The sequence below is a fragment of the Oncorhynchus tshawytscha genome, linkage group LG16, assembly GCF_018296145.1.
Source record: "Oncorhynchus tshawytscha isolate Ot180627B linkage group LG16, Otsh_v2.0, whole genome shotgun sequence".
NCBI classification, from domain to species: Eukaryota; Metazoa; Chordata; class Actinopteri; order Salmoniformes; family Salmonidae; genus Oncorhynchus; species Oncorhynchus tshawytscha.
Window position 1 is genome coordinate 14,151,846 of NC_056444.1, and position 20,704 is coordinate 14,172,549.

General features: G+C 41.0%; 1 protein-coding gene across 1 annotated transcript in view; it reads right to left on the bottom strand.

Annotated features, from left to right (window-relative positions):
* LOC112232703 (histone-lysine N-methyltransferase 2C-like) overlaps positions 1-19,358 on the bottom strand; it is a 301,309-nt gene extending 281,951 nt beyond the window's left edge. The window contains exon 1 of the mRNA XM_042298636.1: positions 18,523-19,358. The gene's annotated coding sequence lies outside the window, so the exon portion shown is untranslated. The remainder of the gene's footprint in view (positions 1-18,522) is intronic.
* Positions 19,359-20,704: the final 1,346 nt, after the last annotated feature.

Below are 20,704 nucleotides of genomic sequence, written 5' to 3' on the forward strand. Positions count from 1 at the left end.
GTCATGTGCCTTTTACTAAGGAGTGGCTTCCATCTGGCCACTCTACCATAAAGGCCTAATTGGTGGAGTGTGGCATAGATGGTTGTCCTTCTGAAAGGTTCTCCAGAGGACCTCTAGAGCGCTGTCAGAGTGACCATCAGTTTTTCTTTGTCACATCCCTGACCAAGGTCCTTCTCTCCCGATTTCTCAGTTTGGCTGGTCGGCCAGCTCTAGGAAGAGTCTTTGTGGTTCTAAACTTCTATTTAAGAATGATGGAGGCCACCGTATTCTTGGGGACCTTCAATGCTGCAGAAATGTTTTGGTACACTTCCCCAGATCTGTGCCTCGACACAATCCTGTCTCGGAGCTCTACGGACAATTCCTTCGACCTCATGGATTGGTTTTTGCTCTGACATGCACAGTCATCTGTGGGACCTTATATAGACAGGTGTGTACTTTTCCAAATCATGTCCAATCAATTGAATTTACCACAGGTAGACTCCAATGAAGTTGAAGAAAGATCTCAAGGATGATCAATGGAAACAGGATGCACCGGAGCTCAATTTTGTGTCTAATAGCAAAGGGTCTGAATACGTATGTAAATATGGTATCCGTTTATTTTTTATTAATTAGCAAACTTTTTTTTTTTTTTTTTACTTTTCGTTTCGTCATTATGGGGAATTGTGTTTAGATTGTGCTATTGCCATACCAAGCAGTGATACAGTCAGTCAAGATGCTCTCAAATGATACAGCTAAGGATTTGAGGGCCCTTGACAAATAGTTAACCTCCTGAGGGAGAAGAGACGCCGTTGCACCTTCTTCACGACTGTGCGGTTGTATGGACCTTAAGGTTAGTGACTTGGACACAAGAACTTGAAGCGCTCCACCTGCTCAACTGCAGCCTCCCCCGTAGTACACAATCAGCTCCTTGGTCTTACTGGCGTTGAGAGGTTGTTGTTCTAGCCCCACACTGCCAGGTCACTGAGACGACAGGGAGGTGGTCATCGACGCCAGTGATCAGGCCTACCACCATTGTGTCGTCACAGTGGTGACGTCATGGGTGAACAGGGAGTACTAAGCACACACCCCTGTGTTGAGGGTCAATGTGGCGAAGGTGATGTTGCCTAAATTCACCACCTGGGGTCAGCCCGTCAGGAAGTCCAGGATCCAGTTGCAGAGGGAGATGTTCAGTCCCAGGGTCCTCAGCTTGGTGACAAGCTTGGAGGGGACAATTGTGCTGAACACTGAGCTGTAGTCAATGAAAAGCATTCCCACATAGGCATTGCTCTTATCTAGGTGGACGAGGGTAGTGTGGAGCGCAATTGAGATTGCATCGTCTATGGATTTGTTGGGGCGGTATGCAAATTAGAGTTGGTCTAGGGTGATGGAGTTGATGTGCGCCATAACCAGCCACTCAAAGCACTTCATGATTACAGATGTTAGTGCTACGGGGCGGGAGTCATTGTGGAATGAAGCCTTAAGAGTTCATAGAAACAGAAATGATGGTGGTCATCTTCAAACATGTTGGGATTACAGACTGGGACAAGGAGAAGTTGAAAATTACCATGAATATACCTGCCAGCTGTTCCGCTCTGAGAACGCGCCCTGGAATACCCATTTAGCCCCCCGACTCTGCGGGTATTGACCAGTTTGAAGACTTTTAGTACGTCGGCCTCAGCAGAGCAAGATCACCCAATCTTCTGGGTTAGTGGCGGCCCTCACACCCGGCACAATGTTGTTACTGTCAAAGCGTGCATAAAATGTATTGAGTTTGTCTAGTAGAAAGGCATCGGTTGGGCAGATCACGTCTGGGTCTTCCTTTTTAACCGATAATGGGCTGTAGCACCTGACAAAAGTGGCAGGTGTCAGAGCCTGTGTAATATGATTCCACCGTATTCCTATATTGTCCTTCTTGTTAGAGGACTCTGGAGGTCATAGTGGGACTTCTTGTATTTGTTCCTGTCCTCAGCCGTAGCGTCAGGGTTGTCTGCGATAGCCCTGTGTGCGGTAGACCTTTAGTTTAACGCCAACCTCAGTTTTAATCCAGGACTTTTGAGTGGGGAAGCAGCAAACCTTAACTGTGGCGACGTCGTTGATGCATTTCCTAATGAAGCCGGTGACAGAGGTGGTTAGCTCGATGTTATCGACGGAGTCCAACGCCAGCAAAGCAGTCCTGGAGACTATTTCTCAACTGAGCGAGTCATGGGTGATTCCTGTTTGAGCTACTTCTTGTAAACAGGAAGCAGGAGTACGGAGTCATGATCTGATTTGCTTGTGGGTAGAATAACAGTAGTCTTTATTGCCCCTAGTGGCGAGGGAGACGTGTTGATGGAAGTTAGGCATCACGTTTCTTAATGACACAGAATTTAATTAGGTGGCAACCAGAAAAGAAGCCTCAATGTATGTTTTCCTGCTTGGTTATAACATTGTACAACTTGTTAAGTGCCAGCTTGTTATTTTTCTTGTCCTGAGGTGAAATGCATACAACAGTCACGATAACAGCTGAAAACTCCCTCGGGAGGTGAAAGTGTTGGAATATGTGATGGCATTTAACCAAGACAGGTGAACAATGGGTCGACACTAACAAGTTGATGTAGAGGCAAACCCACCCATCCCCTCGTTTTCCTCGACTCCGCGGTCCTATCGTTACGGTGAATGACGAATCCATCGAGTTGGACAGCCATGAGGGGGTGATCTTGTCCAAGACCAATGTTTCAGAAAAGCAGAGACAATTGCAGTTGAGTGTCTCTCCGGTAGCAAATCTGCAATCGGAAGTCATCCATTTTATCATCATCAAGTGGCCAGTAGAATGGAGGGAAGAGGTGACCGGTTCTCCTGTCACCTTAATCTGAACCCGGAATTGAGTTAAGCAACTGCCAATCTGACATTCAAAAGTTCTTGTCAGTTGTAAGAAATGATAGCTGATCATTTCTCTAAATATAAAGGTAAAAATAAACAACAAAAATACAAAGTTGGGTCAGCGCTTGCAAAATGACCACCATCCAGTACGGTGCCATTTCTGTATTTTTAACCACAGAACACAGCCTATACAACTACCACTATTAGTAACTGAGAAAATTGACAGTAGCAACTGCAACAACTGCTCGATGAAAGGCACAACTGGAAGAGCTCTTCCACAAGAAAGAGGGAAAACCTTACAACAAAAAAGACAACGAGGTGAGGGCAGCGTTACCGAGACCAGCTGTGCGAAGCCTCGTGTTGGGGGACTTCTACAGTGCCTGTAGAAAGGATTCATAACCATTGACTTATTCCACATTTTGTTGTGAATTCAAAAATATTGTGTTTTAGAAAAAACTATACCCCATTATTACAAAGTTCACCTGGATTGTGCAACATTTGCCCATTATTCTTTTTCAGAATTCTTCAAGCTCTGCCATATTGGCTGTTGATCATATACAGACAACCATTTTTAGGTCTTGCCATAGGATTTCAAGTAGATCAAAGTCAAAACTGTAACATTGCCACTCAGAAGCATCCACTGTCTTCTTGGTAAACAACTCCAGTGTAGATTTGGCCTTGTGTTCTAGGTTATTGTCCTGCTGAAAGGAATTAATCTCCCAGTGTCATTTTATCCAGAAATACTCCCCAGGCCTCAATGATTATAAGCATACCTATAACATGACGCAGCCACCATATTTTCAAGCATAGTGGACAGTGATAATAAGTAATGTGTTGTATTGGATTTGCCCCAAAACATACATTTGTGTCCTGAATTTTAAAAAGTGTTAATTGCTATGGCACATTTTTTTGCAGTATTTGCCTAGTGCCTTGTTGCAAGCAGGATGCATGTTTTGGAATAAAACAAATCTGTACAGGCTTCCTTCTTTCAATTGTCAATTAGGTTAGCATTGTGGAGTAACTACAGTGTTATTGATCCGTCCACAGTTTTGTCCTAAAAAACTCAAACTGTTTCAGTCACCAGCAGCCTCAGTGAAATCCCTGAGCGGTTTTCTTCCTCTCCGGCAACTGAGTTAGGAAGGACACCTGTATCTTTGTAGTGACTGGGTGTATTGATACACCCTCCAGAGCATAATGATTAACTTCATCATGCTCAAAGGGATATTCAAAATGATTGCTTTTCAATCTTTTAACCCATCTACCAATAGGTGCCCTTCTTTGCAAGGCATTGGAAAACCTCCCTGGTCTTTCTGGTGGAATCTGTGTTTGAAATGCACTGCTCGACTGAGGGACCTTACAGGTAATTGTATGTGTGTGGTACAGAGATGAGGCAGTCGTTTAAAAAAAATAATGTTAAAACACTTATTGCACACAGAGCAAGTCCATGCAACGGATGTGATATATTTAGCACATTTTTACACCTGGACTTATTTAGGCTTGCCAAAACAAAGGGGTTGAATCCTTGACTGAAGACATTTCAGCTGTTCATTTTTTATTAACTAAAAAAAAATCAAATAAAACATCATTCCACTGACATTAAGGGTATTATGTCTAGGCCAGAGACAAAGAATCTCAATTGAATCCATTTGAAATTCAGTCTGTAACAACAAAAAGAGGAAAAAGTCAATGGGTGGAAATACTTTTTGAAGGCACTGTACGTGCTCTACTGAGCACTGCTGAAATTAATTTAGCCATTTAGTTCAGCACAGTCATCCTGGGGTGGAGAATGAAAATGAGAAAGAGAGGAGAGAGAAGAAATAGAAGGGCGCCCCGCTGTGCGTATGTACCGGCGCTTATTTTAATATTGATTTAACACGAGGGTTTTAACAGGTTTCAAATGCACTGCTAGAGCCAAGTGGCTGCTCAGCCTCACACTGTCGCTGGGCAGACCACAAACACCCTAAGACATGAGCATGCTGGTTTGTTTGAAACGCAGGCCTATGTGCCTATGGCACCAGAAACGGAAGTTGGTTCGTACACGTCTACGACACATCACAGACCCAATCGCACCCCCCCCCCCTCCCCCTCCCTTCACAGCATGTTCTTTTGGGACATCACTGAGCATATTAGCATGGGTTCCCACATTTAAGGACAGATGTGGTAGTTTGTGACATGTGGCTGCCCTGGCCCTGCTAGTTTGCAGAACACACCCTCTTCCCTTCTTTTCTCCCCCTCGCTAGACTCTCAGCCAATCAATCAGAGTAAAGAAATGTTGCTCTTGTTCAGTCCCTCCTTGGCTCAGTCTGCACAGATCTTATCTGAGGTAGTGTTGTAGATTTGGACAACAGAAGAGGCCGGTGCTAGAGATAGTAATCTATTCCAAAAAGGGAGAAGGATATTCCACAAACTTGGGGGAAATAATGTTATTAAAGATAGATGGAAAAAGTGATATTTCCTAAAGACGCATAAAACATGATGTAGTAACAAACATTTGGTGTAAATCACTCACCATAAAGGCCTATCGTGGCACTAAGCCCCTTGAAATTGTATGAGTAAACAAAAATAGGAACATCTTGGATGTATAGGTATTTGATGTAGAGGACCAGAAGAAAGTGTGGACACACCTACTAATTCAAGAGTGTCTCTTTATTTTTATTATGTGAAGATATAATAATAGTGAAGATAGCACAACTATGAAATAAGACATATTGAATTATATAGTAACCAAAAGTGTTAAATCAAAATATATTACATGAGGTTCTTCAAAGTAGCCACCCTTTGCCTTGACATTCTCTCAACCAGCTTCACCTGGAATAATTTTCCAACAGTCTTGAAGGAGTTCCAACATATGCTGAGAACATGTTGGCTGCTTTTCCTTCACTCTGCAGTCCAACTCATCGTTGGAACCAAAAATAAAAAATTTGGACTCATCAGACCAAAGGACAGATTTCCACCGGTCTAGTGTCCAATGCTTGGGTTTCTTGGCCAAAGCAAGTATCTCCTTATTATTGGTGTCCTTTAGTAGTGGTTTCTTTGCAGCAATTTGACAATGAAGGCCTGATTCACACAGTCTCTTCTGAACAGATGATGTTGAGATGTGTCTGTTACTTGAACTCTGAAGCATTTATTTGAGCTGCAATTTCTGAGGATAATGAACTTATCCTCTGCAGCAGAGGCAACTCTGGGTCTTCCTTTCCTGTGGCGGTGCTCATGAGAGCCAGTTTCATCATATCGCTTGATGGTTTTTGCGACTGCACTTGAAGTTCTTTAAATTTTCCAGATTGACTGACCTTCATGTCTTAAAGTAATGATGGACTGTTGTTTCGCTTTGGTTATTTGAGCTGTTCTTGCCATAATTTGGACTTGGTCTTTTACCAAATAGGGTTATCTTCTGTATACCATCCCTACTTTGTCCCTACAACATCCCTACCATCCCTACAACACAACTGATTGGCTAAAACGCACTGAGGGAAAAAAAATCCACAAATTAACTTAACAAGGCACACCTGTTAATTGAAATGCATTCCAGGTGACTACCTCATGAAGCTGGTTGAGAGAATCCCAAGAGTGTGCAAAGCTGTCATCAAGGCAATGGAAGGCTATTTTGAAAAATCTCAAATATATTATGATTTGTGAAACCCTTTTTTGATTACTACATGATTCTCTGTGTTATTAGTCTTGATGTCTTCACTTTTATTCTACAATGTAGGAAATAGTAAAAATAAAGAAAAACCCTGGAATGAGGAGGTGTGTCCAAACTTTTGAATGGTACTGTATATGTATTTGATGCATGTGTGTGGTCTGCCAGGTTGCATGTCTCACTCTTGAACTAGATCATCCCATCGAACACAATCTGTTGTGTTTGGCAATTTGTCCTGAAGGATGGTCAGGAGGTGTGTTGCATTAGTTGAACAAAAAAAGGCAAACATTTTAAATGGAAAAACACATTTCTTAAGAGTCATTCTGGGGTGTATTCAGCAAGGTGAAACAATTTTAGGAAAATTGCAAACAAATGTAATGAAATGAAGTATTTTACGTTACTAACCAGAACCCCTATTCTACACTATAGGCCTACCGTTCGTAACGTATTGTAACGTTGCACTCTTAAAACAGGCACCTCAAACTACACATTTCTTCTTACTGAATGCAGCAAAGGTTGCACAAGCATTGGTAGGAGGGGCCTGCAAGCAGCAAAGTGGGTGCGGACAGTTCTCTCAGCTAATTTAACAAGCACGACCATCACTGCAAGCAGCAAGGTGGGTGCGGACAGTTGTCTCAGCTAATTTAACAAGCACGACCATCACTGCAAGCAGCAAGGTGGGTGCGGACAGTTGTCTCAGCTAATTTAACAAGCACGACCATCACTGCAAGCAGCAAGGTGGGTGCGGACAGTTGTCTCAGCTAATTTAACAAGCACGACCATCACTGCAAGCAGCAAGGTGGGTGCGGACAGTTCTCTCAGCTAATTTAACGACCATCCCTGACACCACCGCTTGCATACCGCTCTTGCAACGATAGCTTTTCAGAGTGGAAGACCAAAGTGCACATTTTAAAACTCAAGGCTTTCCTGGATGTAATTTTGTCTTTCAAAGACTTGCTGGAAACCACTGCAAAGCCTACATTTAAGTTAGCAATTTGACACCCTGAGGATGACACATTTAGCCAACTTCACCATTAAGGGTACAGTGGGGAGAACAAGTATTTGATAACTTGCAAAATCGGCAGTGTTTCCTACTTACAAAGCATGTAGAGGTCTATAATGTTTATCATAGGTACACTTCAACTGTGCGAGACGGAATCCAAAACAAAAATCCAGAAAAATCACATTGTGTGATTTTTAAGTAATTAATTTGCATTTTATTGCATGACATAAGTATTTGATCACCTACCAACCAGTAAGAATTCCGGCTCTCACAGACCTGTTAGTTTTTCTTTAAGAAGCCCGCCTGTTCTCCACTCATTAGTTGTATTAACTGCACCCGTTTGAACTCGTTACCTGTATAAAAGACACCTGTCCACACACTCAATCAAACAGACTCCAACCTCTCCACAATGGCCAAGACCAGAGAGCTGTGTAAGGACATCAGGGCTAAAAATTGTAGACCTGCACAAGGCTGGGATGGGCTACAGGACAATAGGCAAGCAGCTTGGTGAGAAGACAACAACTGTTGGCGCAATTATTAGAAAATGGAAGAAGTTCAAGATGACGGTCAATCACCCTCGGTCTGGGGCTCCATGCAAGATCTCACCTCGTGGGGCATCAATGATCATGAGGAAGGTGAGGGATCAGCCCGGAACTACACGGCAGGACCTGGTCAATGACCTGAAGAGAGCTGGGACCACAGTCTCAAAGAAAACCATTAGTAACACACTACGCCATCATGGATTAAAATCCTGCAGCGCATGCAAGGTCCCCCTGCTCAAGCCAGCGCATGTCCAGGCCCATCTGAAGTTTGCAAATGACCATCTGGATGATCCAGAGGAGGAATGGGAGAAGGTCATGTGGTCTGATGAGACAAAAATAGAGCGTTTTGGTCTAAACTCCACTCGCCGTTTTTGAGGAAGAAGGATGAGTACAACCCCAAGAACACCATCCAAACCGTGAAGCATGGAGGTGGAAACATCACTCTTTGGGGTTGCTTTTCTGCAAAGGGGACAGTACGACTGCACCGTATTGAGGGGAGGATGGATGGGGCCATGTATCACGAGATCTTGGCCAACAACCTCCTTCCCTCAGTAAGAGCATTGAAGATGGGTCGTGGCTTGGTCTTCCAGCATGACAACGACCCAAAACACACAGCCAGGGCAACTAAGGAGTGGCTCCGTAAGAAGCATCTCAAGGTTTTGGAGTGGCCTAGCCAGTCTCCAGACCTGACCCAATATAACATCTTTGGAGGGAGCTGAAAGTCCGTATTGCCCAGCGACAGCCCCAAAACCTGAAGGATCTGGAGAAGGTCTGTATGGAGGAGTGGGCCAAAATCCCTGCTGCAATGTGTGCAAACCTGGTCAAGAACTACAGGAAATGTATGCTCTCTGTAATTGCAAAGAAAGGTTTCTGTACCAAATATTAAGTTCTGCTTTTCTGATGTATCAAATACTTATGTCATGCAATAAAATGCTAATTAATTAAAAATCATATAATGGGATTTTCTCGATTTTTGTTTTCGATTCCGTCTCTCACAGTTGAAGTACCTATGATAAAAAATTACAGACCTCTACATGCTTTGTAAGTAGGAAACACTGCTGATTTTGCAGGTTATCAAATACTTGTTCTGCCCACTGTAGCTACCAAGCAATTTGTCAGAATATGCCTATTCATTTCTTTGCCTCACAGATAATTCTGAGTCATTTCCATGTAAAAGGACACATGAACATGTGAAGTTCATAGAAGCATGTCAAATTGGATGTCAAATAAAAGCTAAGATTCTATGCGTTTTAGAAATTAAGGCACATTCACATTTTAACAGTTATCCATACAAAATAAATTTGAATAAGCAAATGCTTTGATTTCTGGTTAAAATGATGGAAAAGAAGAACATCTCCCACAAAATGTCTAAAGGTATTAGAAATATATCAAAACAATAATGAAGTAAAGAATCCTGCCAACTATCAGCAATTGTTCTGCCTTTTGTAAGTTTAAGAAACATTGCCTTGTCTTGACATTCAGTTACCAAAAACCACACATCTTTAAGATATTTTCTCATTTATCTACCTCATGAAATGAGAATAATGAATGTAAACAGAAGTAACAAGGTAGACCCAACAATTAGTGTTATTACTGATGTAAATTTTTTTTTTTTTAATTAACTGAATTTTAGCAATTGAATTGGCTACAATGGGAAATCATAGTCACAAACCAGCAGTGGTGTCTAGAGAAGTGGGTATACTCTAAATTGACCCCCCAAAAAAAAAAAAAAAAAAAAAAAATCGACAACGACCCACTCGGCGAAGGAAAGGCACCATGTGAAAATTATTAGAAACAGTGACATACACTCTGAATGACCTGAAAATCCAATATTGGTCTTTCAGTCAGGCCAACTATTGAAACAGATAAATGAGGCTGTCAACGGAGTCAGACATTTTTGGCAGATTTTTCCCATTTTATTACGATTTATGCTCTCAAAGTCACTGTTTAATAGCAAAACAACATTGGATGTTCTAAGTTCATAATGCATAAACCACATCAGGAGAACACTTGAGGTCTGGGAAAACTCTAACACACTTTGATTTTTTGGTGTAGTTACCCTTTAATTCAAGTGCACAGGCACCTACCACTGTTTTTTGGCAGTGTTTCAATAGTGCACATGAGATGGAGTTTGCAAAACAAATGGCCACTGGCCTGATGCAAATAATCATGAATAATCATGAATAATCTGATGCAAATATCATTCTGCCAGGTAGGCATAGTTGACTTTGTAGCTAGTTAACATTTAATTAAGAAGGTTTTTGGGAAAGCCTTTCCAGAAGACGAAGACAGTTAGGCCTATCATTAGCATAGCCTCATTATATGTTTTCTGTTCCCCTCTTTGAAACCTGGAAGTTTTACGTCATTCTATGAGGCATAGCTTACGTTGCTTCAAAGTAGCCTATCATCAAAATGACCTGAACCCAATAGAAAATCTTTGGAGGGAGCTAAAAGTCTGTATTGCCCAGTGACAGCCCCGAAATCTGAAGGATCTGAAGAAGGTCTGTATGGAGGAGTGGGCCAAAATCCCTGCTGCAGTGTGTGCAAACCTGGTCAAGAACTACAGGAAATATATGATGTCTGTAATTGCAAACAAAGGTTTCTGTACCAAATATTAAGTTCTGCTTTTCTGATGTATCAAATACTTATGTCACCAATAAAATGCAAATGAATTACTTAAAAATCATACAATGTGATTTTCTGGATTTTTGTTTTAGATTCCGTCTCTCACAGTTGAAGTACCTATGATAAAAAATTACAGACCTCTACATGCTTTGTAAGTAGGAAAACTTGCAAAATCGGCAGTGTATCAAATACTTGTTCTCCCCACTGTATATATTGTTATTGTTTTTTTGTAATAAACATTCAGATCGGTTCCATCAGCATCATTAATTGATACGGCATATACCTCCACTACACTACTTTGATAAACATTGTGTGGATTAAGTGAGTATACATCATGTCCAATGAAAAATAAGTGGGTATACAACGTATACCCCTCAACCACTGGAAACCACAGTTGAGTTTACAAGATTGGACAGCACAGTACACAGTAGAGCACACACATACAGTTCAAGTCGGAAGTTTACATACATTTAGGTTGGAGTCATTAAACCTGTTTTTCAACCGCTCTACAAATTTCACACTGATAATTCTTAGGTGGTAATAAACATCTTCAAAACTGCCATACTGTAGGGGAAATATCAAACAAATTTATGAAATAGGAACAAATATATAGAACATTTGTATTTGTTTCTGTAGACCACTGTAGGCCATGCAGCATGCAAAATGATACAATACAGAAACACATTTGGTCTTCAGACAAGCTCCCTCAAAGAAACACGTACAGTTGAAGTCGGAAGTTAACATGCACTTAGGTTGGAGTCATTAAAAACTAATTATTCAACCAGTCCACAAATTTCTAGTTAACAAACATTAGTTTTGGCAAGTTGGTTAGGGCATCTACTTTGTGCATGACACAAATAATTTCTCCAACAACTATTTACAGACACAATGAAATAATCTATCTCAATTCCAGTGGGTCAGAAGTTTACATACACTAAGTTGACTGTGCCTTTAAACAGCTCGGAAAATTCCAGAAAATTATGTCATGGCTTTAGAAGCTTCTGATAGACTAATTGACATCATTTGAGTCAATTGGAGGTGTACCTGTGGATGTATTTCAAGGCCATCCTTCAAACTCATTGCCTCTTTGCTTGACATCATGGGAAAATAAAAATAAATAAGCCAAGACCTCAGAAAAAATAATTGTCGACCTCCACAACTATGGTTCATCCTTGGGAGCAATTTCAAAACGCCTGAAGGTACCACATGTATCTGTACAAACAAAAGTACGCAAGTATAAACACCACGGGACCACACAGCTGTCATACCGCTCAGGAAGGAGACGTGTTCTGTCTCCTAGAGATGAACGTACTTTCGTGAGAAAAGTGCAAATCAATCCCAGAACAGCAAAGGACCTTGTGAAGATGCTAGAGGAAACAGGTACAAAAGAATCTACATCCACAATAAAACGAGTACTACATCGTCATAACCTGAAAGGCCGCTAAGCAAGGAAGAAGCCACGGCTCCAAAACAACCATAAAAAAGCCAGACTACGGTTTGCAACTGCACATGGGGACAAAGATCCTAATTTTTGGAGAAATGTCCTCTGGTCTGATGAAACAAAAATAGAACTGTTTGGCCATAATGACCATCGTCATGATTGGAGGAAAAAGGGGGAGGCTTGCAAGCCGAAGAACACCATCCCAACCTGAAGCACGGGGGTGGCAGCATCATGTTGTGGGGATGCTTTGCTGCAGGAGGGACTGGTGCACTTCACAAAAAATAGATGGCATCATGAGGGAGGGAAATTATGTGGATATATTGAAGCAACATCTCAAGACATCAGTCAGGAAGTTAAAGCTTGGTCGCAAATGGGTCTTCCAAATGGATAATGAACCCAAGTATACTTCCAAAGTTGTGGCAAAATGGCTTAAAAACAACAAAGTAAAGGTATTGGAGTGGCCATCAAAGCCCTGACCTCAATCCCATAGAAAAATTTGTGGTCAGAACTAGAGGTCGACCGATTAATCGGAATGGCCGATTAATTAGGGGCAATTACAAGTTTTCATAACAATCGGAAATCAGTATTTTTGGACACCAATTTTTTTTTTTTTTACCTTTATTTAACTAGGCAAGTCAGTTAAGAACACATTCTTATTTTCAATGTCGGACTAGGAACAGTGGGTTAACTGCCTTGTTCAGGGGCAGAACGACAGATTTTTACCTTGTCAGCTCGGGGATTCAATCTTGCAACCTTACGGTTAACTAGTCCAACGCTCAAACCACCTGCCTCACGAGGAGCCTGCCTGTTACACGAATGCAGTAAGAAGCCAAGGTAAGTTGCTAGCTAGCATTAAACTTATCTTATAAAAAACTATCAATCAAATTCACTAGTTAACTACACATGGTTGATGATATCACTTGTTTATCTAGCGTGCCCTGCTTTGCATATAATCGATGCGGTGCGCATTCGCGATAAAGGACTGTCGTTGCTCCAACGTGTACCTAACCATAAACATCAATGCCTTTCTTAAAATCATCATCATATTTTCAAACATGCATATTTAGTTAATATTGCCTGCTAACTTTTTTTTAACTAGGGAAAATGTGTCACTTCTCTTGCAACAGAGTCAGGGTATATGCAGCAGTTTGAGCCGCCTGGCTCGTTGCGAACTGTGTGAAGACTATTTCTTCCTAACAAAGACAGCCAACTTTGCCAAACGGGGGATGATTTAACAAAAGCGCATTTGCGAAAAAAGCACAATCGTTGCACGACTGTACCTAACCATAAACATCAATGCCTTTCTTAAAATCAAGACACAGAAGTATATATTTTTAAACCTGCATATATAGCTAAAAGAAATCCAGGTTTGCAGGCAACATTAACCAGGTGAAATTGTGTCACTTCTCTTGCATTCATTGCACGCAGAGTCAGGGTATATACAACAGTTTGGGTCGCCTGGCTCGTTGCGAACTAATTTGCCAGAATTTTACGTAATTATGACATAACATTGAAGGTTGTACAATGTAACAGGAATATTTAGACTTATGGATGCCACCCGATAGATAAAATGCGGAACGGTTCCGTATTTCACTGAAAGAATAAACGTTTTGTTTTCGAAATGATAGTTTCCGGATTCGACCACAATAATGACCAAAGGCTCGTATTTCTGTGTGTTATTATGTTATAATTAAGTCTATGATTTGATATAGAAGTCTGACTGAGCGATGGTAGGCAGCAGCAGGCTCGTACGCATTCATTCAAACAGCACTTTTGTGCGTTTTGCCAGCAGCTCTTCGCAATGCTTCAAGCGTTGAGCTGTTTATGACTTCAAGCCTATCAACTCCCGAGATTAGGCTGGTGTAACCGATGTAAAATGGCTAGCTAGTTAGCGGGGTGAGCGCTAGTAGCGTTTCAATCGGTGACGTCACTCGCTCTGAGACCTTGAAGTAGTTGTTCCCCGCCGCGGCTTTTGTGGAGCGATGGGTAACGATGCTTCAAGGGTGGCTGTTGTCGATGTGTTCCTGGTTCGAGCCCAGGTAGGGGTGAGGAGGGGGACGGAAGCAATACTAAAGTGCCTATAAGAACATCCAATAGTCAAAGGTATATGAAATACAAATGGTAGAGAGAAATAGTCCTATAATAACTACAATCTAAAACTTCTTACCTGGGAATATTGAAGACATGTTAAAAGGAACCACCAGCTGTCATATGTTCTCATGTTCTGAGCAAGGAACTTAAACGTTAGCTTTTTTACATGGCACATATTGCACTTACTTTCTTCTCCAACACGTTTTGCATTATTTAAACCAAATTGAACCATTAATTTATTTGAGGCTACATTTATTTTATTGATGTATTATATTACATTAAAATAAGTGTTAATTCAGTATTGTTGTAATTGTATTTGGTCCTCCAAAAATCGTATCGGCGTTGAAAAAGCATAATCAGTCGACCTCTAGTCAGAACTGAAATGGCGTGTGCGAGCAAGGAGGCCTTACAAACCTGACTCAGTTACACCAGCTCTGTCAGGAGGAATGGGACAAAAGTCACCCAACTTATTGTGGGAAGATTGTAAAAGGTTCCCCGAAACATTTGACCCAAGTTACACCATTTAAAGGCAATTCTACCAAATACTAATTGAGTGTATGTAAACTTCTGACCCACTGGGAATGTGATGAAAGAAATAAAAGCGGAAATAAATAATTCTCTACTATTATTCTGACAATTCACATTCTTAAAATAAAGTGGTGATCCTAACTGACATAAGACAGGGAATCTTTACTAGGATTAAATGTCAGGAATTGTGAAAAACTGAGTTTAAATGTATTTGGCTAAGCTGTATGTAAACTTCCAATGGCACCTGATAACAAGTTCAAACAGGTGCCATTAATACAGGTAACGAGTGGAGGACAAAGGAGCCTCTTAAAGAAGATGTTACAGGTCTGTGAGAGCCAGAAATCTTGCTTGTTTTTAGGTGACCAAATACTTATTTTCCACCATAATTTGCAAATAAATTCATAAAAATTCCTACAATGTGATTTTCTGGATTTTTTTTCTCATTTTGTCTGTCATAGTTGAAGTGTACCTATGATGACAATTACAGGCCTCTCTCATCTTTTAAAAGTGGGAGAACTTGCACAATTGGTGGCTGACTAAATACTTTTTTGCCCCACTGTAAGTATTTGAATACCTACCAACCAGTAAGAATTCCAGCTCTCACAACCTGTTGGGCTTCTTAAAGAAAAACTTCCTGTTCTCTACTAATTACCTGTATTGACTGCACCTGTTTGAACTCGTTACCTGTATAAAAGACACCTGTCCACACACACAATCAAACAGACTCCAACCTCTCCACAATGGCCAAGACCAGAGAGCTGTGTAAGGACATCAGGGCTAAAAATTGTAGACCTGCACAAGGCAGGGATGGGCTACAGGACAGTAGGCAAGCAGCTTGGTGAGAAGGCATCAACTGTTGGTGCAATTATTATAAAATGGAAGAAGTTAAAGATGACGGTCAATCACCTGATGATTGACCGTCATCACCTGATGATTGACCGTCATCACCTGATGATTGACCGTCATCACCTGATGATTGACCGTCATCACCTGATGATTGACCGTCATCACCTGATCGCCCCTCGTGGGGCGTCAATGATCATGAGGAAGGTGAGGGATCAGCCCAGAACGACATGGCAGGACCTGGTCAGTGACCTGAAGAGAGCTGGGACCACAGTCTCAAAGAAAACCATTAGTAACACACTACGCCGTCATGGATTAAAATCATGCAGCGCACGCAAGGTCCCCCTGCTCAAGCCAGCGCATGTCCAGGCCCGTCTGAAGTTTGCCAATGACCATCTGGATGATCCAGAGGAGGAATGGGAGAAGGTCATGTGGTCTGATGAGACAAAAATGTAGCTTTTTGGTCTAAACTCCACTCGCCGTGTTTGGAGGAAGAAAAAGGATGAGTACAACCCCAAGAACACCATCCCAACCGTGAAGCATGGAGGTGGAAACATCATTCTTTGGGGATGCTTTTCTGCAACGGGGACAGGACGACTGCACCGTATTGAGGGGAGGATGGATGGGGCCATGTATCGCGAGATCTTGGCCAACAACCTCCTTCCCACAGTAAGAGCATTGAAGATGGGTCGTGGCTGGGTCTTCCAGCATGACCACGACCCGAAACACACAGCCAGGGCAACTAAGGAGTCGCTCCGTAAGAAGCATCTCAAGGTCCTGGAGTGGCCTAGCCAGTCTCCAGACCTGAAACCAATAGAAAATCTTTGGAGAGAGCTAAAAGTCCGTATTGCCCAGCGACAGCCCCGAAACCTGAAGGATCTGGAGAAGGTCTGTATGGAGGAGTGGGCCGAAATCCCTGCTGCAGTGTGTGTAAACCTGGTCAAGAACTACAGGAAACGTATGACCTCTGTAATTGCAAGCAAAGGTTTCTGTACCAAATATTAGGTTCTGCTTTTCTGATGTATCAAATACTTATGTCATACAATAAAATGCAAATTAATTACTTAAAAATCATACAATGTGATTTCCTGGATTATTGTTTTAGATTCCGTCTCTCACAGTTGAAGTACCTATGATAAAAATTACAGACCTCTACATGCTTTGTAAGTAGGAAAACCTACACAATCGGCAGTGTATCAAATACTTGTTCTCCCCACTGTATTTAGGATACATCACCATGAAGAGAATGACATTCATATCCCTAATTATGCATTTATCTGTAGTAGAGACCAGGGACCCATGATGAAATTCTGTTTCTGGGTGTAAATCCACTTCACTTACTGTAGTTCAATAAGAGAAATCGATTTTTTTTTCCCCCAAAGTCAATGTGTCATGTCATAGCTCGCACCCCATTCTTTCTGCAGACATCATTGACTTGTATACTGTGTTAAACTTCGACATCAATGGCTTTTGTTTGGCATACATTTTAAGTGAAAAATCAGAGTCAATGCAATTCCATTACCTTGGAATTGCCCGCCGTTTATGGGGAGCCTAGTCAGAATTTGCACTGACAGTGCCAAGACAGGAATATGGGTTATGAAGGTGGTATGAAGTGCTTACATATTAGGTACCCTTCAAACAGTGAAAATAGTGATATTGAATAATCCCCCTTGACGTTTTGCTCTCCTTTCAGCTTGGCAAAACATCTAGCTAAAAACCAACACTTCAACTATGTAGCCCAATGGCTGTGCTTTAATGTGCAAGGTCTCCAAAACAAATATTAAAAGTATTACAAGTGGGGTGGTGAGACCCATCCTTTGAGGGAGGCTTGACTTTTTTGGCAACACTCATCTTCGCTAGGTTCTTAGTAAGCACTACAGGACCACGACATGTATCAGACTGATGGAGATTAATTGAGCCATTCTATGTCCTATATTCAAGGATCCGCTCATTCTTTCACATGACTTATAAAAGCTTCAGGGTCAGTTTCCCAAACGCAGATTAAGCCTAATCTCAATTGAAACAACTTTTTAGTCCAGGTCTAGGCTTAATCTAAATCCAATAAAACTCCTACCCGTCTACAGCATTTGGTCTCAATCTTCATTCACTGAACAACATGATGCACATAGATTCTCATAACATTTTCCTGTTCTTAGCTCACATAACGCTGTGGTCCAATGACAAATTTTGTTCAAAATTAAATGAGACATCATATGATAGCAACTGGATTCCTTGGTTGTCAATGGAAGGACCTGCAAGCAGTGTTGGCTTTAAAGTCACACCAAGAGTTATGCATAGTTATTGAGGAAAGATAACAACAACACTGGGCTCACCTCATGTCATACCAATAGCCATAGAAAATGTGTGGTTCTCCAATTTAGGTCCTGGAGACGTAACGTTTACTGGGTGATCAGGGATTTATTCCAGCCCATCACCTGACCTGATTCAAATAGTCATCCAAACATGCATCTTCAGTCTGGGACATAATTTGTAAAGTCAGGTGTGTTACTGAAAGGCTGAATACTGTACACCGAATATAGTGGACTAGCGTTTGAGATGTCTGGTTTAAAACGTCCAGGCTCTGTGATCTGCTTATGTCAAAACCCATTTGTACAGTTCAAGAGTGGGCATTGGGGTTGAACGTATGTTGTTCAAAGCTCTGTAAACAGACACACAAAATAAGTTTTTGACCGCATCATTAGTTGAGTCATAACCATGCCAAACACTGACATTGATTGCCTCTTCTTGCGTGAGTAGCCTAACCATAGCGTTAAAGTCTCATATTAAAAATGAAATTAAGTTGAATTTAAGCAGTATGAGGCCATATATTAGCATCGAAATAATAACAGAAACCGAGCGCTCTACACTACGGGGACATGAGTGGCCACACGGAAATCTTGAGGGTGGCTGGTTCTCGCTGCGCAAGAAACAAAACTACGAGTAAAATGTCGAGATATACATTACAACTTACCTTTTAAACCCTAGAAGTGTAGATGAATTTCCTTCATGACCTTTAAAGCCATATGAGAAATGTAATACTTTCGTTTATTATAAGTGGGGTGGGGGGTATCGTTGACTCGATCTTCCACCAATTCAAAAATATGGGGAAACGACCGGTGCACTTTCGGCGCCTCAAAACCATACATGAACTGATATATTCCTTTATGTATTCTTCGGTTCTTGGTTTATAAAAGTACGTCAACCAGTTAACACAAACGTTACTTCTCTCCTTTCGACCACCAAGATTCACTTTCCACTGGAAAACGCATCAAAATGATATTATACATCCCAATCGTTTCTTGAATTCTTCACAGTAAAATGATTGCAATAATGATATATCCACAACTTGTAAATTCCCACAAAAGGTTTGTTAAAGCTTTAAAACTATCGAGAGAAAAGAAAACGCTTACGGAATTGATGCAATTCTTTTTTTTCCTTTCCAGCTTCCAGCCAACTTAAACCAGTATTAAATCCAACAAGAAACTTTCTTCAAATATTTCATATGGATTATGTTTGACATAATGTCTTCCGTTGGAACATTCCTGTTAGAATACAGAAAATTAAGTTTTCTTCTGAAAATGTGAAATTTAAAGTTGAAGCATTTACTCCATCATGGTGGCCATGTTTAGGAGAGACCTAAGCACTGCCTGTCAACGTTAGGCGCGGAAATAGGTCCAATGAAATGTTAAATTACACGTATTATAGAAAATAATGGTCCAGGAGGAATAAACAATTTATAAAAAATGAGCTTATGCAAAGGCTCAAATACAAATATATGTAAATTGCAGCGTTTTGGGTCAGATCGCGTAATACATGTTTTGAAAAAAAGTCTCACTGACCCTGCGGAGTGATACATTGGAGCACTATCCAGGTAAAGAGACTTCTCAGTCATCAGCCAAGAACTCTCAAACCATGGACCTGGAGTTTTTACGTAGAGTGGATGGGATTCTGTTCGCGTGGCCATGCATTCTCTCTATTTTGATTAATATCTGCTGGTTTTATTCAAGAGAACCCAGTAGCAAAATACCTATTATTTTGTGATTAGTTATTATGGTTGCAAATAAGTTTTAAAAATGTGTTTTATTTCTGTTGCTATAAAAGTCCTTATTCTCAGAATTATCACATAAGAATATTCTACTAGCTGGCAGAAGTGCATAACATCATGAATTGCATTTTGCCTTTCGCTGCAGAAAATGATTAATGTAATTGTGGGAGTTCTAATAGAGTTATGAATTGTGTACTTTGCTAAACATATTATGAGTTGATTATTAAACATTAAGGTATCAAACACACTTAAAGCACATCCTAATGCATCCATTTATTTTTTGTCAAAGGGAGTCACAAATTACATTTAAACACCAGGCATCAACTTCCTTGAGGGGGCAAAAAAGACACCCATACATTCACTTACATCCGCCTATCATAGTGTTACTTTATCTATTGATTCTGCTCAGCTCTTTTCTTTAGATTTCTTTTTCTCATTGATCAGTGGGATGCACTCTGGGGGTCAAGGAGGGGATGGAGGAAGTCCAGACTGGTCCAGGTGCAGGAGGAAATGAGCTTCATGGGTTGAAAGAGGCTCCACTGTCTCATAGGACAGTGCTTCACTGATTCACTGAGTGCTCAGACCTCACTTATATCCTCCTCTTGTGTCCTTAGTTCTGTGTGCGTTTGTGTCAATGAAAGTGTGCTTCTTCTCTGCCCTGAAGTGTTTTGAGTAGGGGTAGGAATCGTATAAATATAGTCTGCACTACTATGTTTCCCTACCCACCATCAGCACACTAAGCCATCACTGTATATGACAATAATGTTAGATTTTTTTTTAAATAATCTATGAATAACCTTCCCCAAAATGCATCCAGTGTATATTCAAATCCATTTAATAGACGTTGGGAGTTGTTCTGATGGATGACGCATGGATACAGTTAGATGATATCCCTCTTCACTCATATGGTATGCCACAATAACACACTGTGCTTTTGTTGCAATTATACAGCCTAGATCAAGCTAAAGGTTCATTCAAATGTTACCTTTTGTCATCCCAAATCCTTTCTAATTAATTCAAGGAGGTCTTATTTTGAGACAATATTGGATTCATTTTGAATTGCTAATGCAGGACCTTTCTCTTTCAAGCCCAATTGTATATACCTTGA